The 18,522-nt window shown below is 33.7% G+C and overlaps 1 pseudogene; it reads left to right on the top strand.

The window, feature by feature from the left end:
- Nucleotides 1-18,155, top strand: part of LOC123233466 — a 38,565-nt pseudogene extending 20,410 nt beyond the window's left edge.
- Nucleotides 18,156-18,522: the final 367 nt, after the last annotated feature.

Genomic DNA, 18,522 nt, shown 5'->3' with positions numbered 1-18,522 from the left:
TGTCATATCTTCTAAGGAATAATAAATGATCTTGATGTATGAGTAGGAGACACTTTACTATAAAAGAGTCTTTACAGATGTATTTTGCTCTACTGAATCAAATGCTTGCTCATAACCAATAATCAATAAACTCAATGAGATATTACATGTTCTACATCTTTTACTCATTTGTAAGATATTAAATGTCACTTGTGAAAGTTGATTTGTTCCATCCTTATTAAGGCCCTTATTGAAGATATATTGAAATTTGTGTAAATATGACCCTCATAACGATTTTGTAGGGAAGTTCTAAATCACTATTGATTAGGGAAATACAAATTAAAACAATTCTGAAATACCACTTTATATCCATGACTGTCTAATAGGAGACAAAAGGGAAATGATAAATGTTGAAGAGAATGTGGGAAAATTGGACACTAATGCACTGTTGGTGGAGTTGCATACTGATCCAGTTATTCTGGAGAGCAATATTGAACTATACCCAAAAGGACTAGAAAGCCATGTATATTGTTTGATCCAGTTAGTACTACTACTAAGTCAATAACCCAAAGAGATGTATTTAAGGGTAAAGGGCTCATTTGTACAAAAATATTTATAGCAACTCTTTTTGTGTGGGAAGGAATTGGAAACTGAGGGGATCTTCATTGGTTGGGGAATAGCTGAACAAGTTGTGTTCATATTTATGATTGTTATGGAGTGATATAAGAAATGACAAAGCAATATGATGTCAGAAAAAAAAGACTTGAAAAGATGTACATGAGATGATAGAAATGAAGATAGCAGAATCAAAGAAAGTTATAGATAGTAATAGTAATATTGTTCAATAATCAATTGTGAGTGACTTTGCTATTCTCAACAACACAAGATTTAAGACAATTTCAAAGGACTCATAACAAGAAATGCTATCTAACTCCAGAGAAATAACTGATGGAATCTTAATGCAGATCAAAGCATACTATTTGTCACTTCATTTTCTTTGTGTGTGTGTGTGTGTGTGTGTGTGTGTGTGTGTGTATTTGTGTGGTTCTCTTCTACAACATGACAATGACAGTGAAGTACAAGCATTGTCCACCACCTTTCCCCATTTCCCCTTCCACTGTAAAAGCTTTTCCTTATGCTTCTTTTTATGTAAGAAAATTTTCTGCATTTTACTTCTCCCTTCCACCTTCTCCCACTTCATTCCTCTTCCTCAGCTCTTCACTGATTTTCAGATCATTCCAATATAACTGATTCACATCCATGCCCTTTGTTTATGCAAACCCCTTTTGACTATCCTAATAATTGTAAAATTCTTGGAGGTGCATATATTCTCTTCTCACATATGCATGTATACAGTTTTATTTTGTTGAGATTCATCATTACTTTCCATGTTTCTTTTGAGTCTTGGTTTGAATCAGCTCTTGTCTTTTCATCAGGAATGCTTGAAAATCAATTATTTCATTAAATACCCATTTTCCCCCTGAATTTCTCTGAGTAGATCATTCTTGATTGTAATATTGGCTCTTTTGCCTTCCAGAGAATATCATAGTCCAAGTCTTTTGCACTTTTAATGTGGAAGCTATTTGATCTTAACTGTCATTTCCTAATATTTGAATTATTTTTTTTTCTTGCTGCTTAAAGTATTTTCTCTTTCACCTGGAAGCTCTGCATTTGCCTATACTATTCTTGAGAGTTTTTATTTTCTTTTATATTTGTCAATCTGAAAGATGTGTGGTGGTGTACCTCGGAGTTGTTTAAATTAGCATTTGTCTAATAAAGAGTGATTTGGAGCATTTGTTCATATGACCTTAGGTTGCTTTAATTTCTTCCTTTTCACATAGTTTGATAATTTATCAATTGGGGATTTTTTTTATAAATTTGATCTAGTTCTCTATCTATTTGAGAAATGATAACATTGTTTGAGACACTCCCTAAACCCCCACAACTTTCTTCTTTCCTTCTAATTTTGGCTACCTTTATTTGTTTCTATGAACCCTTTTAATTTAATAAAATAAAATTATCCATTTTGCATCCAATAATGCTCTCTATCCCTTGTTTCATTATAAATTCTTCCATTTTCAAGAAATCTGACTTGTAATTTATTCCATGCTCCTCTAATTTGCTTATATTATTATCTTTTATGTCTAAATGTTATATCCACGTTGACATTATCTTGGTATGTGGTGTGAAATGTTAGTCTATTCCCATTCTTTACCATACAATTTTCCACTTTCCCCCGTAGTTTTCTGTCAAATAGTGAGTTCTTATCCCAAAAGCTAGATCTTTTTATTTATCAAATGCTAAATCATGATGGTTATTTATCACCAAGTATGGTGTGCCTAATCTATTCCATTGCTCCATCACTCTATTTCCTAATCAATAACATATTTTTCTAATGATTATCACTATGTAATACAGTTTGAGATGTGGTACTCCTAGGCTACCTTCCTTCACATTTTTTTCATTGATTCCCTTGATATTATTTACCTTTTATTCTTCCTGATGAATTTTTATTGTTATTTTTTCTAGCTCTGTAAAATTATTTTTGGGAAGTTGATGTGGCAATGAATAAGTAGAATTAATTTAGGTAAAATTGTCATTTTATTACATTTGTTTGGCCCACTACCTAGCAATTATTATTTTGCCAATTATTCGCAAATGACTTTATTCATGTGACAAGTATTTTGTATTTGAGTTTACATAGTTTACTTGGATTTTCCTTGGCACCTGTATTTTATATTATCTATTGTTAACTTAAATGGTATTTATTTTTCTTTCTCTTGCTACTGGACTTTGTTGGTAATATATAGAAATGGTAATGATTTATGTGAATTTAATGCAAAACAAATTCCAATCTTACAGTAGTTTTGAGGATTTAGTGGCCTACTTGTGCATTGATGGTGACTTCACGATAACTCCCAAATCAACAATTAATCTTTTCTAATCTATTAAGTTAAAGTTAGTTTTAGTTTTTGTGATATTATTTGGTAACCATCATGTCCAATGACTTTTTTAAAGAAAATGTTGATGATATCAAGGCACAAGCCTTAAGTATGATATATAAATATTTTATTTTCTCTGATTTCTTTCTCTCAAACTCATATTTTCCCATATTTTTGCCCCATTCTCACTTTCTCTCACCTTTACACGGAAATCAAGTATCAAAATGTGTGTTGATTTTATTTGGAGTACCTTATCAGATTATTGATGGAATTTCTCTAAAACTTTGTCCTCAGAAAACAATCTTGGTGCTTAAACTAAACTATTTGAAGGCAGTATTTTTGCAAATAATTATCATTATTATTGCAGTATATGATGCCCAAATGTTCCATGAAATAGTATTTCTCATAACTGGGGCACACAATAAAACCGACTCCACCAATTCCTTTTTTTTTTTTTTTTGATGACAGATCCTCTCCAAGATTACCTATGTAATTTTAAACAACAATTTTCTTTTTTCTTTTGATATTCTAAATAGCAAGAATGGTAAGATGAATACATTCAATCTCTTCCAGTAATATGTCTCTGTCTTGGATATTGGGCAAGGATTTCTCATTTAGGATGCCTACAGTCAAAATGAAGTTTCTTGACAGTCTAAAAACTGTGTGATTTGCATTCCTCTTTGCCCCCTTTCCCACTACTATGCCACTATCAATAGAGAAACAGAAGGGGGCCCCAAAGGACTGAGGTCCCCTTAAAATGTCCTTTGCATCTGGTACACAGCAGGTGCAAATATTTATTGAATAACTGAATGAATTTGGCTTTCTGAGACATCCAGAGGCAACTTGAGATTTCTATTTCTGTCACTAATTATGGTGTCAAGTATTTTCCAATCCTCAAGTTCTGTCTCTTTCTTTTCCCCATCCTGCTTCCCTGACACAATTTAGGAACCATTTCTAGTTCTAAGTTTTTAAATGTTTAGCATTGATATTTAGGCCCTTTTAAGTTGGAAAAGGACATCTAAGTGAGACACGTATTATCTCTATTATATCCTAAACAAGAGTCTATGAAAATATTTCTAGTAATAAAGAACTTGCTACTTTATGAAGCTCAAAGTTTTAGGAAAGTCTTTTTTATATTGAATCCATCTGTTAGTTTTCTCTTCTGGAGTCATGCAGAGTAAGCCCACAGAATAGCATTTAATATATTTCAGGGTAACATCATAACACCCTAAGTTTTCTTCAGGCTAAATAGTTTCTCTTATCATCATTTTTAAGAAAGTTTTCCATCCCTTGACTATTCCTATTATCCTTTTCTGGATAAAAGTTCTCCTAAGGATAATAATGACAAATGTTTATACAAAAATATTCGTAGCCAAACTCTTTGTGGTGGCAAAAAATTGGAAAATGAGGGGGTGTTCCTCCATTGGGGAATGAATGACTGAACAAATTGTGGTATCTGATGGTGATGAAATACTATTGTGCAATAACGAACTGCTTGATTTCCATATTTGTTGGAAAGACCTCATTGACTGATGCGGAGTGAAATCAGAAGAACCAGGAGAATATTGTACACAGGGACTGAAACATTGTGAGACAGTTGACTTTGCTACTGATAGCCACGCAATGATCCAGGACAATCCTACAGGATTTATGAGAATGAATGCTAACTACATGGAGAGAAAGAACTGTGGGAATAGAAAAGCAGAAGGAAAACATTTGTTTTTTCACTTGTTTATATGGGTATTGGATGTGGGGTTTTGGTTTTTAAAAGATTATTACAAAATTGAATAATATGGACATAGATATTGAGTGATAATACATGTATAACCTAGTGGAATTGCTTGTCAGCTCTGGGAGTGGGGAGAGAAAAAGGGGAGGGGAAAAACATAAATCATGTAACCATGGAAATATATTTATAGAAATAAATGAAATAAAAAAAATTCTCCTAAGATGTGTTCATGAATGGTCAAAAATGTAAAAATCACTTTCAAAAGATAAACATAATTATTAATAATGACTTGAAAAGATCCTCAACCTGACTGATAACCAAAGAGATGAAAATTAAAGCAACTTTGAAGTACTATATCCCAGCTATCAAATGGGCAAAACTATTAAAACAATAAAATTCAGTGATGTAAGGGGAGTGGGGTTTTTGAGAAGCAGGTACACTCATTCATTGCTAGTAGAATTGCAAACTCAAAGAATCTTTGTGAAAAGCATTCTGGATGTGCAAAGTAAAAGTTATAAAAATATACTAGCAAAGTTTTTGAAACACTTTACATAATTATCTCATTTCATCCTCATAATAGTCCTATGAAGTAAATATTTTCCCCCATCCTGATTTTACATATAAGGAAACTGAAGGCTGGAAAAAAATGAAACTATTTTTTTAGAATCACACAGTGGATAAGTGTCTGAAGCAGGACTTGACTTCAGATCTTTTCTGACACTAAGTAAAATATCCTACCCATACACCACCTAGGTGCCTTTAACATGCTCTGTTTTTGCTCTTAGATGATAAATTCTCGTCTATAAGGTATAATAATAGGCTATGCGAAATGCCTTACTGAATTTCATTTAACCTATATCTATTTTTGTTCTTCAGTTGTTTCAGTCATCTCCAGCTCTTTGTGATCCCATTAAGGGCTTCCTTGGCAAATACTAGAGTGGTTTCCTTCTCCAGCTTATTTTACAGATGAGGAAACTGAGGCAAGCAAGATTACATGATTTATCTAGGACCACACAGCTGGGGAGTATTTGAGGCCAAATTTGACCTCACAGGGATGAGTCTTCCTGACTCCTGGGCTGCATTCTATTCACTTTGCCACCTAACTGCCCATAACTCTATGTATTGAATTTCCCTTTTTGGAAATCTGTGGATCCCATTCAAAAGGGGAAAACAAAAATGAGAAAGCAATAGCAACAACAACAACAAAATAAACATTGACTCTGGAGTTAAATCCCATCAAAACCTATGTGATTTTGAAGAGATCACAATCCTCTTTGGGCCTAAGTTTTCTCATTCCTAAAATGAAGGGTTTGGTTTAGATGGACTCTGGGATCACTTTTAGATCTAAATCTATAATCTTATGAAAATAATGCTACTTTTTTTTAATGTACCCATACTAGATCCTGGCAATAACCACTGGTGTTTCCAATTATCACCAATGATTCACTTAGTAATCCTTTCTAGAATTGTGCCAGAAATATGCATCACATTCTGTGATGTAGAGTTAGAGGAATCTACTTTCTTCACTTTTTTGGATATATTAGAACATTTACCTATCAGTAGTCATGACACTTCTGTTCCTTAAGATTCCTTAATAATATTGCTGTCCAATTATATTGTCACTATGCCTGTCCCTTTTCCTAGGCATGTGTGATTTTCTGCTTTATATCTTGAGATTTGGGGAAAATAGTTTGTTTTTCATCCTAATTTCATTCTGCATAGCCAAAAGACAAAGTCCTCAGAGACAACTGCAACTGCATCCTTTTCTGCGACATTTTTAAAAGTATATTGTCAATGCCATTGAGGGACTCATTACAGGATCAAAGATGAATGGTTGGCGAAATGCTAGATTTCTAAAAATAGGCAATTGAGAGATCAGCAAATATAAGTATGTACTCTGAGCACAGCCAGAATAGGCATTTTACCTTCTCTTCTACCTTTTCACATTTCCCCTTCAGGAACCACAAAGTTCCAAGCCAAGATCTCCAGAGACCCTGCTCCTTTCTCAAAGAGGAACCATTCTACTATGCTTTGGGACTTTTCTTGGACCAGAACTGCCTGAATTGGAAAAAATTCAGTCCTCACCACAAACTCATATGTAGGTAGTGTTAGACCATCTTTCATAGACCTTCCACCATCCACTAAGGTACCAGGACCTAGTCAGCAAAGGAATCTCACCATCTTCCCTGCTAGTGGGCGTGTCTCCTCAACCCTGCTTTCCCTCTTTTTTTAAAGTAACAATAATAAAATCAATAATATCTTTGTTACTGGAAAAGGCATGAAAATTTGATTTCCTATGATTTCACTCAAAGTCCTTGTCACCATTTAAATTAGAATAAAATTCCTTTCTTTGATTAATACTTTCCAATAAGGAGGTTGTTAATCTCAGACACAGAAGTTTTTATCCTGGGGTCCATGAATTCTCTCATATCAGTGGGTCTGTGAACTTAGGTGGAAAGAAGAAAATACAACTTTATTTTCTCTGTCTTCTAGGTGAAATTTAGCTTTTTTAATTATTAAAAAAAGAATAAAAAAGATATTCTAACAAGAAATGTATGGTCTTAACCAGATTGCAAGAATAGTCCATGAGTCAAAAAAGGTTACTTGCTCCTCCTTAGTAAAATATAAGCACCTTATTGGCAGGGAGTAGGTCACTTGTTTATTTGCATCTCCAACACCCAGCACAGGTTTGGTGTTTAATAAATGCTTGTTAATTGATTGTTGAAAGGCTTCTTCCAGAGGTAAGTTTTTGAACATTATTCCTGAATCCAGAGTAAGTGTGTCAATACTCTAGCAGAAAATTTTGCTGAGCAAAATACTCCATTAGTTCCCCATGTTGAAGAACCAAAGGATTAATTTTAATGTGCAAAGAGAATGAACAAACTCAACAGTAACATCTTTGCTAAAATATGTTGTCATAATTAAGATCCTTAATATCAATATCTATTAAGGTTAATCTTCTAAAGAGGAGATTTACTTGGTATGAAAATGTTTAAAACTCAGGATTTTAGAAATGACATTTAAAAAATAGGGTTTATGATAAAAAGAATAAAAATAGTGAGATTATCTTTCTCAAAAAAAAGGATAATTGTTGGTAATTGGATTATATTATTTTACAACAAATCACAATAACTATAAAGTTAATAATGATAAGTCTAAAATCAACTATAAAAAGTGTTTTTTGTTTATCTGTGCAACATAAAATATAAACAATAGCATCAGCTTCTGGCACAGTAGATAGAACACTGGGCCTCGAGTCAGGAAGACCTGAGTTCAAATATATCCTCAGACATCTATTAGTGGAAAAACCACTTCATCTATTTGCCTTAGTTTTTTTCAGTTTTATAATTAGGAATTCATTATAACATTCATCTCTCAGGTAGTGAGATAAAGTGAGATAATACTTGCAAAAATCACCTAGAATTTTTCCTGACACATAGTGGGTACATATAAATATGTATTCCCTTTTCTTCCCTAAAAAGAATAATAGCAGGATAGAAACTTGTTCCAGGACCATTCAGATTTTGCTCCTCAAAGTTAGTGAGTATATTTTGCCTTCCTTTGCATAGTGCTTTGCACATAGAAGGCAATGAATAAATGTTTCTTTACTAAATGACTGACCATTTCTATCTGAATGCCATAAAATAATAATAACAAGGAGTAAGTTGTAGTCAAATAATTTAGTAGACTGACAGGCATCTTGAAAATAAAACAAAATTGGGAAGAAAGAGATTAAAAGAGTTATCATCTATGTAATACCAATTAGTACATATTTGGAGCTACAAAATAGATCATAGTGGATGATGCATCAAAAACAAAAGTTATAAGCAATTTGCTAAATATATTTTAAAGTAGCCTAGATAGAAAGTTTAATACTTCCCACCACAAAGGAAAAACCTATATTGTTAGATATTCTTGGAGCACATGATAAGCAAGTCAAGAGCCTGATTTTAAACAAGCACCTACCATTTCAAGGTTCAATAGTAAAAGAAAAGGACAGTTACATACCACTGTATTTGTCATATATATCTGAGAATGTTTTAGCTCCAAATGGAACCAATGAAATAGCTAAGACCCAGGAATGAAATCCAAAGGCTCTACAGGGGGTAACATCTGTATTAATTCAGCCAAAGTCATAGGGATTTGGTTGTTTGAGAAAACAGGGTTGTGTTGGTAGAAGAAGGGACTTATAATAACAATTTAAAGCCAATTCATTGCTTCAAAAAGTCACAGCGAGATTATTTTTAGTAACATGAGATTAGTGATTGATGTAGATCAAGAAAGCAAATAATAGAATTTATGTTAACCATCATTGCCAGCTATAACATATATAATATCTCTATATATTATGATATGTGTAGATAATGTATATTATATAATAACATAAAATAATATAATATAATATCTACAGATTAATATATAGCAAGGTATTAGTCAATGGTTTTGTTCCATAAAAGCTCACCATCTTTCAGTCTAAGAATGAAATAATTGAGGTAAACAAAAATTACCAGGCTCCAGCAATAAATTGGAGATTTTTTTTTGGTCAGCCCTGTACAAGTGAGTCTCACCACACTAAGTCAAAGAGGAAGTAAAAAGTGAGAGACATGCAAAAATAAATAAATAAAGATGAAGTGGCAAAACTTAAAATTTTCTCTAACCATACTTTCTCCATGGTTTACATAGGCATCATCCTACCTATACTTTGCTAGTTCCATTCCTTACTCTTACCATAAAATTCCTATCCAGAGATCCTGATCATGTTTCAAGGACAACACCATTTACTGTAAATGCATGTTAAGTTTTAAGGAAATGATGATACATCTTCCAGAGGTAACCAATTGTCTTTTGGCTCAATAGTATTTCTAAATAACTAAGCTATCAAACCTTTTTCACTGAATATTTTATTTTTGTATTTTCCCCTGTTTTTATCCTAGGTGCATTGATTTTTTTGTGCAAGCAAAAGTTTTTTATTTTCTGTGATTAACATCATTTATTTATCTTTTGTAATTCTCCCTGTCCCTTTGATTAAAATTATGTGTGTATATATGCATGTATTTATGTATGTGTATATTATATATATATACATATATATATATTATATCCATAAGTACTCAATCTACTTTTCTCATAATTTCTTTGGTATGATTTTTAATATTAATTATATATACATTTTTCATTTATTACAGAATATGGTATGAAGTATTAGTCTAAGTCTAATTTCTGCCATATTATTTTTATAATTTTCCATGCAGGTTGACATATAACAAGAATTCCATACTGGTGAGGGCCTGGAAAAACCCTGAGACAATAGAGATTTGCCATCTGGTGGTGCCACTGATGAGGTTAGCACACTTGGCAGTGTGATATACTCTTCCTAAGAATCAAAGAAACAAACTGAGCACCATAACATTACCAACTGATCTTGCTCAAAATTATCATGATGATTCATTTGACATAGAGAATGGCAGAGGATTAATGTTCTAAGAATGCAAGAAGGCATGCTATTTCAAAGTAGAATTTTCACTATCATACTTGCTTTAAATATTTCAATTCAGATGGAATTGACTTCTAAAACTTGCAAACAATAAATACATATTAAATTGACTGAAAATGTTTCATTATTTATTAGGTGAATATCCCTGAAAAAATGGAACCATTTCTCAATTTATAGGTGAAGACACTTTACTACTTTTGTCAATGGTGCCTTAGCTCCTCAGCACATTTCCAACAATAATAGGGCATCCTTAAAAACAACACTCACCCTTAAATTTGATTATATGAGATGAGATTAAATTGAATAGCTAATACAATATGGAGAGGGAAATGTTGAAGACCCTAAGGTCATAGGAAATCTTCATTTACTTCAAACTCCAGAAATTATGTTTCATAATAAAATGCTAAAAACAAAACAAAACTATACCAATATCTCAGAATTTTGAAAAGAAGGTGGATCTACTTAAATTCTGAAAGTTTTTTTATTTGTAATTTTTGCTTATTTTTTGACCTGAATACAACCTGAAGACCAATTATACCAAAAAAGGATGATTTTAGAAAGGTAGTATCTGCTATCACCACCCTAAATGAATGCATTTTTGCATTGTTTTTGACAGAAAACATAAAAATCACTTCACAATCTGCACACAGCAGTGTATGTGGTAGTTGTCGCCATGCTAAGAACCATAGGAGAAAAGATACAGTTATCAGGGAATACTTTTAAGCATAGATGTTACCATGATAATATGGCATCAATGACTTGAGAGAGGTATCCTTATCAAGCTGGTGCACACAGTTAATAGAGGAGATGGATACCATGCTAACAACCAAGTTCAACAAAAAGAAAAAGGTGGGAAGGAATGAAGAAAACAAAAACCTATCAGAAATGCTGTATTCCTTTAATCAGAATTTGAAAAGTTCTGAGGTTAAGACAATACAAGATGTCAAAAAAGCACAAAAAATCAAAATATAAAAACCATAAATGAAAAACTTTAATACTAAGACATAAAAATTAAAGAGATCAGGGGCAAGATGCTGAAACCTAGTGTTGAAAATTTATTATCATACCAGTGATTCCCAAAGTGGGCGCCACTGCCCCCTGGTGGGTGCTGCAGCAATCCAGGGGAGTGGTGATGGCCACAGGTGCATTTACCTTTCCTATTAATTGCTATTAAAATTTAAAAAAATAATTTCCAGGGGGCTAAGTAATATTTTTTTCTGGAAAGGGGGCAGTAGTCCAAAAAAGTTTGGGAATCCCTGATATATACAGTCTCCAGAAACCAAATATAAAAAAAATATAAGTTTGATCAAATAGAAAGAAAGTGTATATATACATATGCAAATAGCACCCTTATTTATACATATTTTGCATAAATACATATATAAAATTATTAGCTCCTTGTGTATATCTAATTGTTTCATGTAAGCTAATAAATTATATACTGATAGTTTCATGGATGTATATATTAGTTTGAGTATACATGCACATACGAAACTACAAGTTTTCTATTCATGAAGAGAGAAACAGAGACTGAGACAGAGATAGACAGGAACAGACAAACGGAAATAAAGATACACACAAAGGGAAAAGGAGACTAAACTCTTATCAGAGAAATTTCATACAAAGTCCTTTTTTTTCACTCAAGTACTTCTCTCCTTCTTAGCCTAGATCCATAAATTTTATTAATTCAGAAACTTTTCCCATTTCATGTGATCAAAATTATTTTTTCTACAATTGCCTCTATACCTTGTGTCTATACCTATATATATATTTTTTAACCCTTGTACTTCGGTGTATTGTCCCATAGGTGGAAGACTGGTAAGGGTGGGCAATGGGGGTCAAGTGACTTGCCCAGGGTCACACAGCTGGGAAGTGTCTGAGGCCGGGTTTGAACCTAGGACCTCCTGTCTCTAGGCCTGACTCTCACTCCACTGAGCTACCCAGCTGCCCCTATACCTATATTTTTTAACCAAAATTTTAAGACCAATTTTTTCTTCTAATTAAAAAAAATTCTTACCTTCCATCTTGGAATCAATGCTGCTTATTGGTTCATGAGAAAGAAAATCAGTAAGGGTTAGGCAATGGAAGTTAAGTGACTTGGTCAGGATCATACAACTGGGAAGTGTCCCAGGGTCAAATTTGAACCCAGGACCTCCTATCTCTAGGCCTGGCTCTTAATCTGACACCTAATTGCCCCTTTCTTCTAATTTTTAAGGTGTGACCTTTAATATTAAGTTCATGTATCCATTTTGGGGACAGCTAGGTGGCATAGTGGATAGGGTGGTGAGCCTAGAGTCAGGAAGATTCATTTCCCTGAGTTTAAATCCTCCCTCGGGCACTTTATAACTGTCTGAGCAAGACAGTTAATACTCTTTGTCTTCATTTTCTTATCTGTAAAATTAGTTGTAGAAGAAATTGACAGTTTCTTTGCTAAGGAAATCTCAAATGAGGTCATAAAGAATCAGAAACAACTGAAAAAAACAACTTTAAATTTTCAAAAAAAAAAAAAAAAACAAACCTGAAAAACCCAAGCAATAACAAATGCATCTTTAACTTATTGTGAAATAAAATGTTAGCTTAACCCTGAACATTTGTAACAAGAAGCTCAGGTACCTCAAGATTCCTGGCCCTGGAACTTACCAAGAAGCCAACCAAAAATGTATAAATTCTATGGACTATATGAATTACTTGTTGAAGGCTCTATTTTGGACAACAGATACAATTCCTATTGGCCTGAATAAAAACAACCAAATCTCTCAGTATAGACTGAGAGAAAATATACAGAAAAAGAGGTTGTCAAATGGGATATTACACTTGTGATACAGAGTATACAGACTGAAGAATAAATCTACAACTGCTGATGACTATTTTATGCAAAATGTGGGCCACTTACTATTTAAAACAAAACAAAAACTACCTATCTTCTCAAAAATATTCTCAAATTTTTTTTCTAAAAACACATAATAATAATCAGCTGTTAAAAATTATGAGAATTAAATTTATGCTTTTCCATTTTTCTTCAATATTCATTTAGTGAATTGAAGCTTTTTGTTTTTCTTTTCTTGAAATAAAAAATATTTATTTAGAATATTTTTCCATGGTTACATCATTCATGATTTTTCCCTTTCTTTTTCTCTCCCACCTCCCAGAGCTAACAAGCAATTCCACTGGGCTATACATGTATCATTGTTCAAAACCTATTTCTATAGTATTCAGATTTGCAACAGAGTGATCATTTAAAGTCAGAACCCCAATCATATCCCCATTGAACCACATGATCAATCATATGTTTTTCGTCTTCATTTCTGCTCCCACAGTTCTTTCTCTGGATGTGAATAGCATTCCTTCTCATAAGTTCCTCTAGATTGTCCTGGATCATTGCATCGCTGCTAGTAGAAAAGTCTATTACATTCAATTGTGCAATAATGTATTAGTCTCTGTGTACAATGTTCTCCTGCTTTTGCTCCTTTCACTCTGCATAAATTCCTGGAGGTCATTCCAGTTCACATGGAATTCCTCCAGTGTATTATTCCTTTTAGCACAATTGTATTCCATTGCCAACAGATACTAGAATTTGCTCAGCCATTCCCCCAAGACACCCCCTCATTTTCCAATTTTTTTGCTACCACAAAGAGAACAGCTATAATCTCTTTTGAGTACAAACCCAGCAGTGGTAAGGCAGATATTTTTTAAAGCCCTTTGGGCATAATGCCAAACTTTTGCTTTTCTTTTTAAAAATTTCACTGTCTCTTCATTTATTTTGGCTTCATCTATAACTTTATTCCCACAAGATCCATTCCTAATACTTTCATGTCCCATACCTTCATGTCACCACTTTTCTTAGTTTGGAGTTTACTTAACTTTTAAATTCTTTTATCTAATTACATAATGATTTTCCTTATTTTCACTTAATTAATTTCCTATCCTGCTCTCACTTAACCTCTTCCATTTCTTAGTTTAGTTTCTATTTTCTATGCCTTTTTCTGAAAAAAAAAACCCTTTCCCCCATTCTGTTCATTGTTTCTTCTTTTTCTCTATATTCTATTTTTCTTTGATTCATGATACTTAAATTTATTTATTCTTTTTTAAAAGTGTCTGTGTTCTGCATGAAACAGAATTTTCTAAAGCACTTCTTTCAACTTCTTTTTCGAAACAGTTTCTACATTATTGCCCCCTTCACCTTCCCCCCCCCCCGTTGTATCTCACTCTTAGAAGCATCAGTTCTTACAGGAGATAAAGAGAATAGAAATATGGGTCCATGATAGAAATTTTGCTGTGTCCCTGATCATGGTGACTATTTTGAACTCTTGCTCTGATTATATTATTTTCCCTTTGCCATGATATATCTTCTCTGTATCCATGCTTCACACCCTTCTGTTGTTTGTCTCCAGAAGCCCTAATTACCTTTCTTCTGAGGCATGATGATGTCTATAGGGGTGCAGTACAATGATGGAAATAGTGATTTCTATGAGAACCAAATCTCTACAAATCTGCTCCATGATAAGATCCCCATTTTCCTGTTACAAAATATCTCTCTCCTTATAGGAATGGTTTTTCAATAGAATCTTTTCCCACCAATGAATTGAGATTTTTTCCTTTCTTTCTCCCTGTTTCTTTTTCTGTTTTTTAAAAAATATTATTACTGATTACATGTTAGTACAATGTTCAATAATTGTTTTCTGATATTTTGTGATCTATGTTTTCTCCTTCCCTCCTTCTCTCCTGCTTCTCCCCCTTCACCACGATGGCAGGTAGTATGATATAAGTTGTATTATGTTCAGCATATTGTGAAAGAAGACATATATCATATACACTAGAGTTTCCCTTTGTCTCAGTTCCTCACCACTTTTTCTTCCTAAGACTACTGAAGTTATTTTTCTTCATTAGTTAACATTGTCTAGATTAGGATCTATCACACATCCTCTCTCTAATTCTTCTTTTCTCTCTTCTTAAAACCCCCTGCATTCTGCAGTTTAACACCACCTCTGTATGTCCCATGCAAAAAATGATTTACTCATCATTTGATTTAGTCCTTGGTATTTCAGGCCTCTTCTCCCACCATCATTTTTTCTACTTAAGTTTCACTTTCTTCTTTATCGCCTTATGTATTTTTGAACAAAATCTCTCAAAGATCCCTCTGGTATTATTTTGCTGTCATTTGTTGTAGTTATTGATTACTATAGATATTTTCTACTTTTTAATGTTTTTCTCTTTTTTTCTTGTAATTTATTTCATGACTTACTTTTAATTTGGTACCTATTTTTATTTACTTTCCCTCTGTTTCTGTTGTGTTTGTAAGACAAATAATGTACTTATATATTTTGAAGGAATTCTTCAAATGCCTTTTATTAAACATCTCTTTTTTATTGATTCAGATATGTTTTTAACTCTCTTGGATATCCTTGATTTCATTGTCCTTTCTATTTTAATGCATTTCATGTTCTTTATTTGTTTACAATAGCATTTAAGCAAGTTTTGTTTCTGGTGAGAATTTTTTTCCCCTCAAATTCTTCTTTTTCTCACTTTCTGATTCTATCACCTTTGATAGTAGATCCCTTGAGAACTGGACCTCCAAGCTATCTCAGCTTCTCCTCCTACTGAGGAATTCACTTTTCACTGATATCAATCTCTGAAGCAAAAGACTTCTGGAAGGACAGAAGTGACCCCACTTGGATACTAATCCTCTTTCCTTGAGGCTCGATGTAGCTCCCAGCCCTCCAGCATCCACATTGTGGTGCCCTCCTACAGTTCTCTCTGTTCCAAAGGTCTCTGGCTTCTGCTATGGTAACACACTTTTACCCTAGGCAGAGAAAACTCTTGCTTTTCTCTAATTCCATTCTCTCCTCATGAAGGACTGACAGAATTGAAGTCTTCTATCCCCATTACACTCTTATCTCCTTAAGAGCAAGAACTGTCTTTTTTCCTTTCTTTCTGGGTATCCCTAGTGCTTAGCAAAGTTCCTGACATATTGAAAGTGCCTAATAAATCATTATTGACTGACTGACTGTAGCCTGTTGCTACAGAGTAGAGGTTTGGGAATAGGGGCAGGGTTTGTAGGCTAAGTCTGAAACAGTACTAAGGATATTGCTGAGGGGGTCCCAGAGCACAAGACAAGTCCATGGGTCATGCTATGTCACCCTGACATTACAGAGTATCTGTCTTCCCAAACAAGTGTACTTCACATATGATTTTTCACACGTTTATTTGGGTATATGTCTGGGGTTTGGGATTTGTAAAATTATTCACTTACAAAAATGAACAATATGGAAATATGTTTTGTGTGATAATACATGTATAACCCAGACTCAATTGCTTGCCAGCTTTGAAAGGGAGGAGGGAAGGAGGAAGGGAGACAATTTGGATCATATAACTTTGGAAAACTTATGTGGGATTTTGTTATCATTTATGATTGGTAAAAAATGAAAACTTAAAAAATAAAGTACAGTTCAGTGGAAATTTTTCCCTCCAATGAATTGAGATTTCCTCCTTCCTTTCACCCCACTTCAATTCTTGCCTTTGTCACCTCACTTACTGTCTTTTAGCTATCATTTTGGCCATCTCCACAGGACAATATTCCAATAAATTTACCTACGGTGCGATCCAATAAATTGACAGTAAGAAATGCTGATTTCTAATCCCTAATGTTCACTCAACCTTTTCTCCTCTACTGCACTATCCAGTGCATGCACGTGGGCTAAGTGTGCTGGATTCATATTTGTTTCAATTCCTTTCCCTTTTACTTACAGACAGGCTTGAATATCACACTCCTGTTGAAAGTACTATCACTGATAAAGTAATGACAATAACAATACCTAACTCCTATGGATGTAACTCCCAATCCAGTAGATTGAAATATTCTCTTTCTGATTCTAGTTAGGGATGGATATCTTGTGCAGGAAATTCAGTTTAAGCCCTGATGATGCCACACAATTTTTTTTAATTTTCAAAGGCCACTGGAAAGTGATGAGTGAGGATGTTAGTACTTCCTAAAATGAGAGACCTGAAGACTTAAATTATGTCTCTTATGGATATTTCCCCCCACCTATCTGAAGAAACTCACTAAAAGAATAATCGAGTGGTCAAAGCTTTTGAAGGAAAAATAGTGTCCAGAAAAGAAGGTATAGTGTTGTGTCAGGAAAGATACTCCCAGTGAGTACTATACATTTGTCTGGATGGCTATAAGCAGAACCTAGGCACCAATGGACCAGAACTGAGGATATTACTGGAAGCTACTTGAAGTAGAATGAAAGCTTTTTTGGTTAAAGCTATCAAGAATGACATGAACAGGACATTACTAGGCAATGTAAAATTCGTACCTATTGCTGACCCCTCCTTACAATATACCTAGACAATGTACTTTTAACATATAAATATCATAACTGAGATGTAGGATATTGCCAGGGAATGGATATCTACTTCTCATTAAAAGAGTGAAGAGCAGTTCTCTTGATTACTTTTTTGGTTACTTGACACTCTTATGGGAAAAAGGATGGCATTGCCTGATTATTATAGTCCAGTGATTCCCAAAGTGGGCGCCACCACCCCCTGGTGGGTGCTGCAGCGATCCAGGGGAGTGGTGATGGCCACAGGTGCATTTACCTTTCCTATTAATTGCTATTAAAATTAAAAAAAATAATTTCCAGGGGGCTAGGTAATATTTTTCTGGAAAGGGGGTGTTAGGCCAAAAAAGTTTGGGAACCACTGCTAAAGTCCTACAGTGATGGGTCTGAAAACAGATCAGGAAGTTCTTAGTGAGCTTGTGAAGATGGAAATTCCAGCTGTGGAAAACTCAATGGACTTACATAAAGCTATGGGGACTTTAGAAGTCTCTTGTTGGCTTGTTTATTTATTGATAACTTCCCCCTATAGATGATAATCTGAATTTTTGGATTGTTTATTCTATGAGGGTTCAAAAATTATCTTTCAGGTGGCCTTAACGTTAATTAAACAGCACCAAGTCTCCACTTTGGAAGACATTAATTTCCTAGAGTTATGTGAAAATTTTAAGTAGGTCAAAAAGGAGACATTTGTCACAGAATGTCATACTTTCATGCAGAAAATATTTATAGATTCTGGAAGTTTGTCTGTGGTTGCTATAACTAAACTTCAAGAGTTATAAAGCCACGCTACTTGCTCAGGAATAAACCAACCATCCCTTTAACTCAATATTCCTTCTGCACTTGCACTGGGTAAGAGAACTGTCTCTTCCACAGTGGACACTGCTTTTCTCGTGTGTGTATATAATATGCACGAGTCTCACTAAACTTTAATAATCTGATTGATTTAAAATTATGACAGTCTCTTTCCACTTTATGATATGAGCTACACATTGATTTCTGAAGAGAAATATTTTAATCTGATGCATTAATAATAATATA

The sequence above is a fragment of the Gracilinanus agilis genome, chromosome 2, assembly GCF_016433145.1.
Source record: "Gracilinanus agilis isolate LMUSP501 chromosome 2, AgileGrace, whole genome shotgun sequence".
Lineage (NCBI taxonomy): Eukaryota > Metazoa > Chordata > Mammalia > Didelphimorphia > Didelphidae > Gracilinanus > Gracilinanus agilis.
The sequence above is the reverse complement of the archived record's forward strand: the minus strand, read 5'-3'. Positions and strand labels throughout refer to the sequence as shown.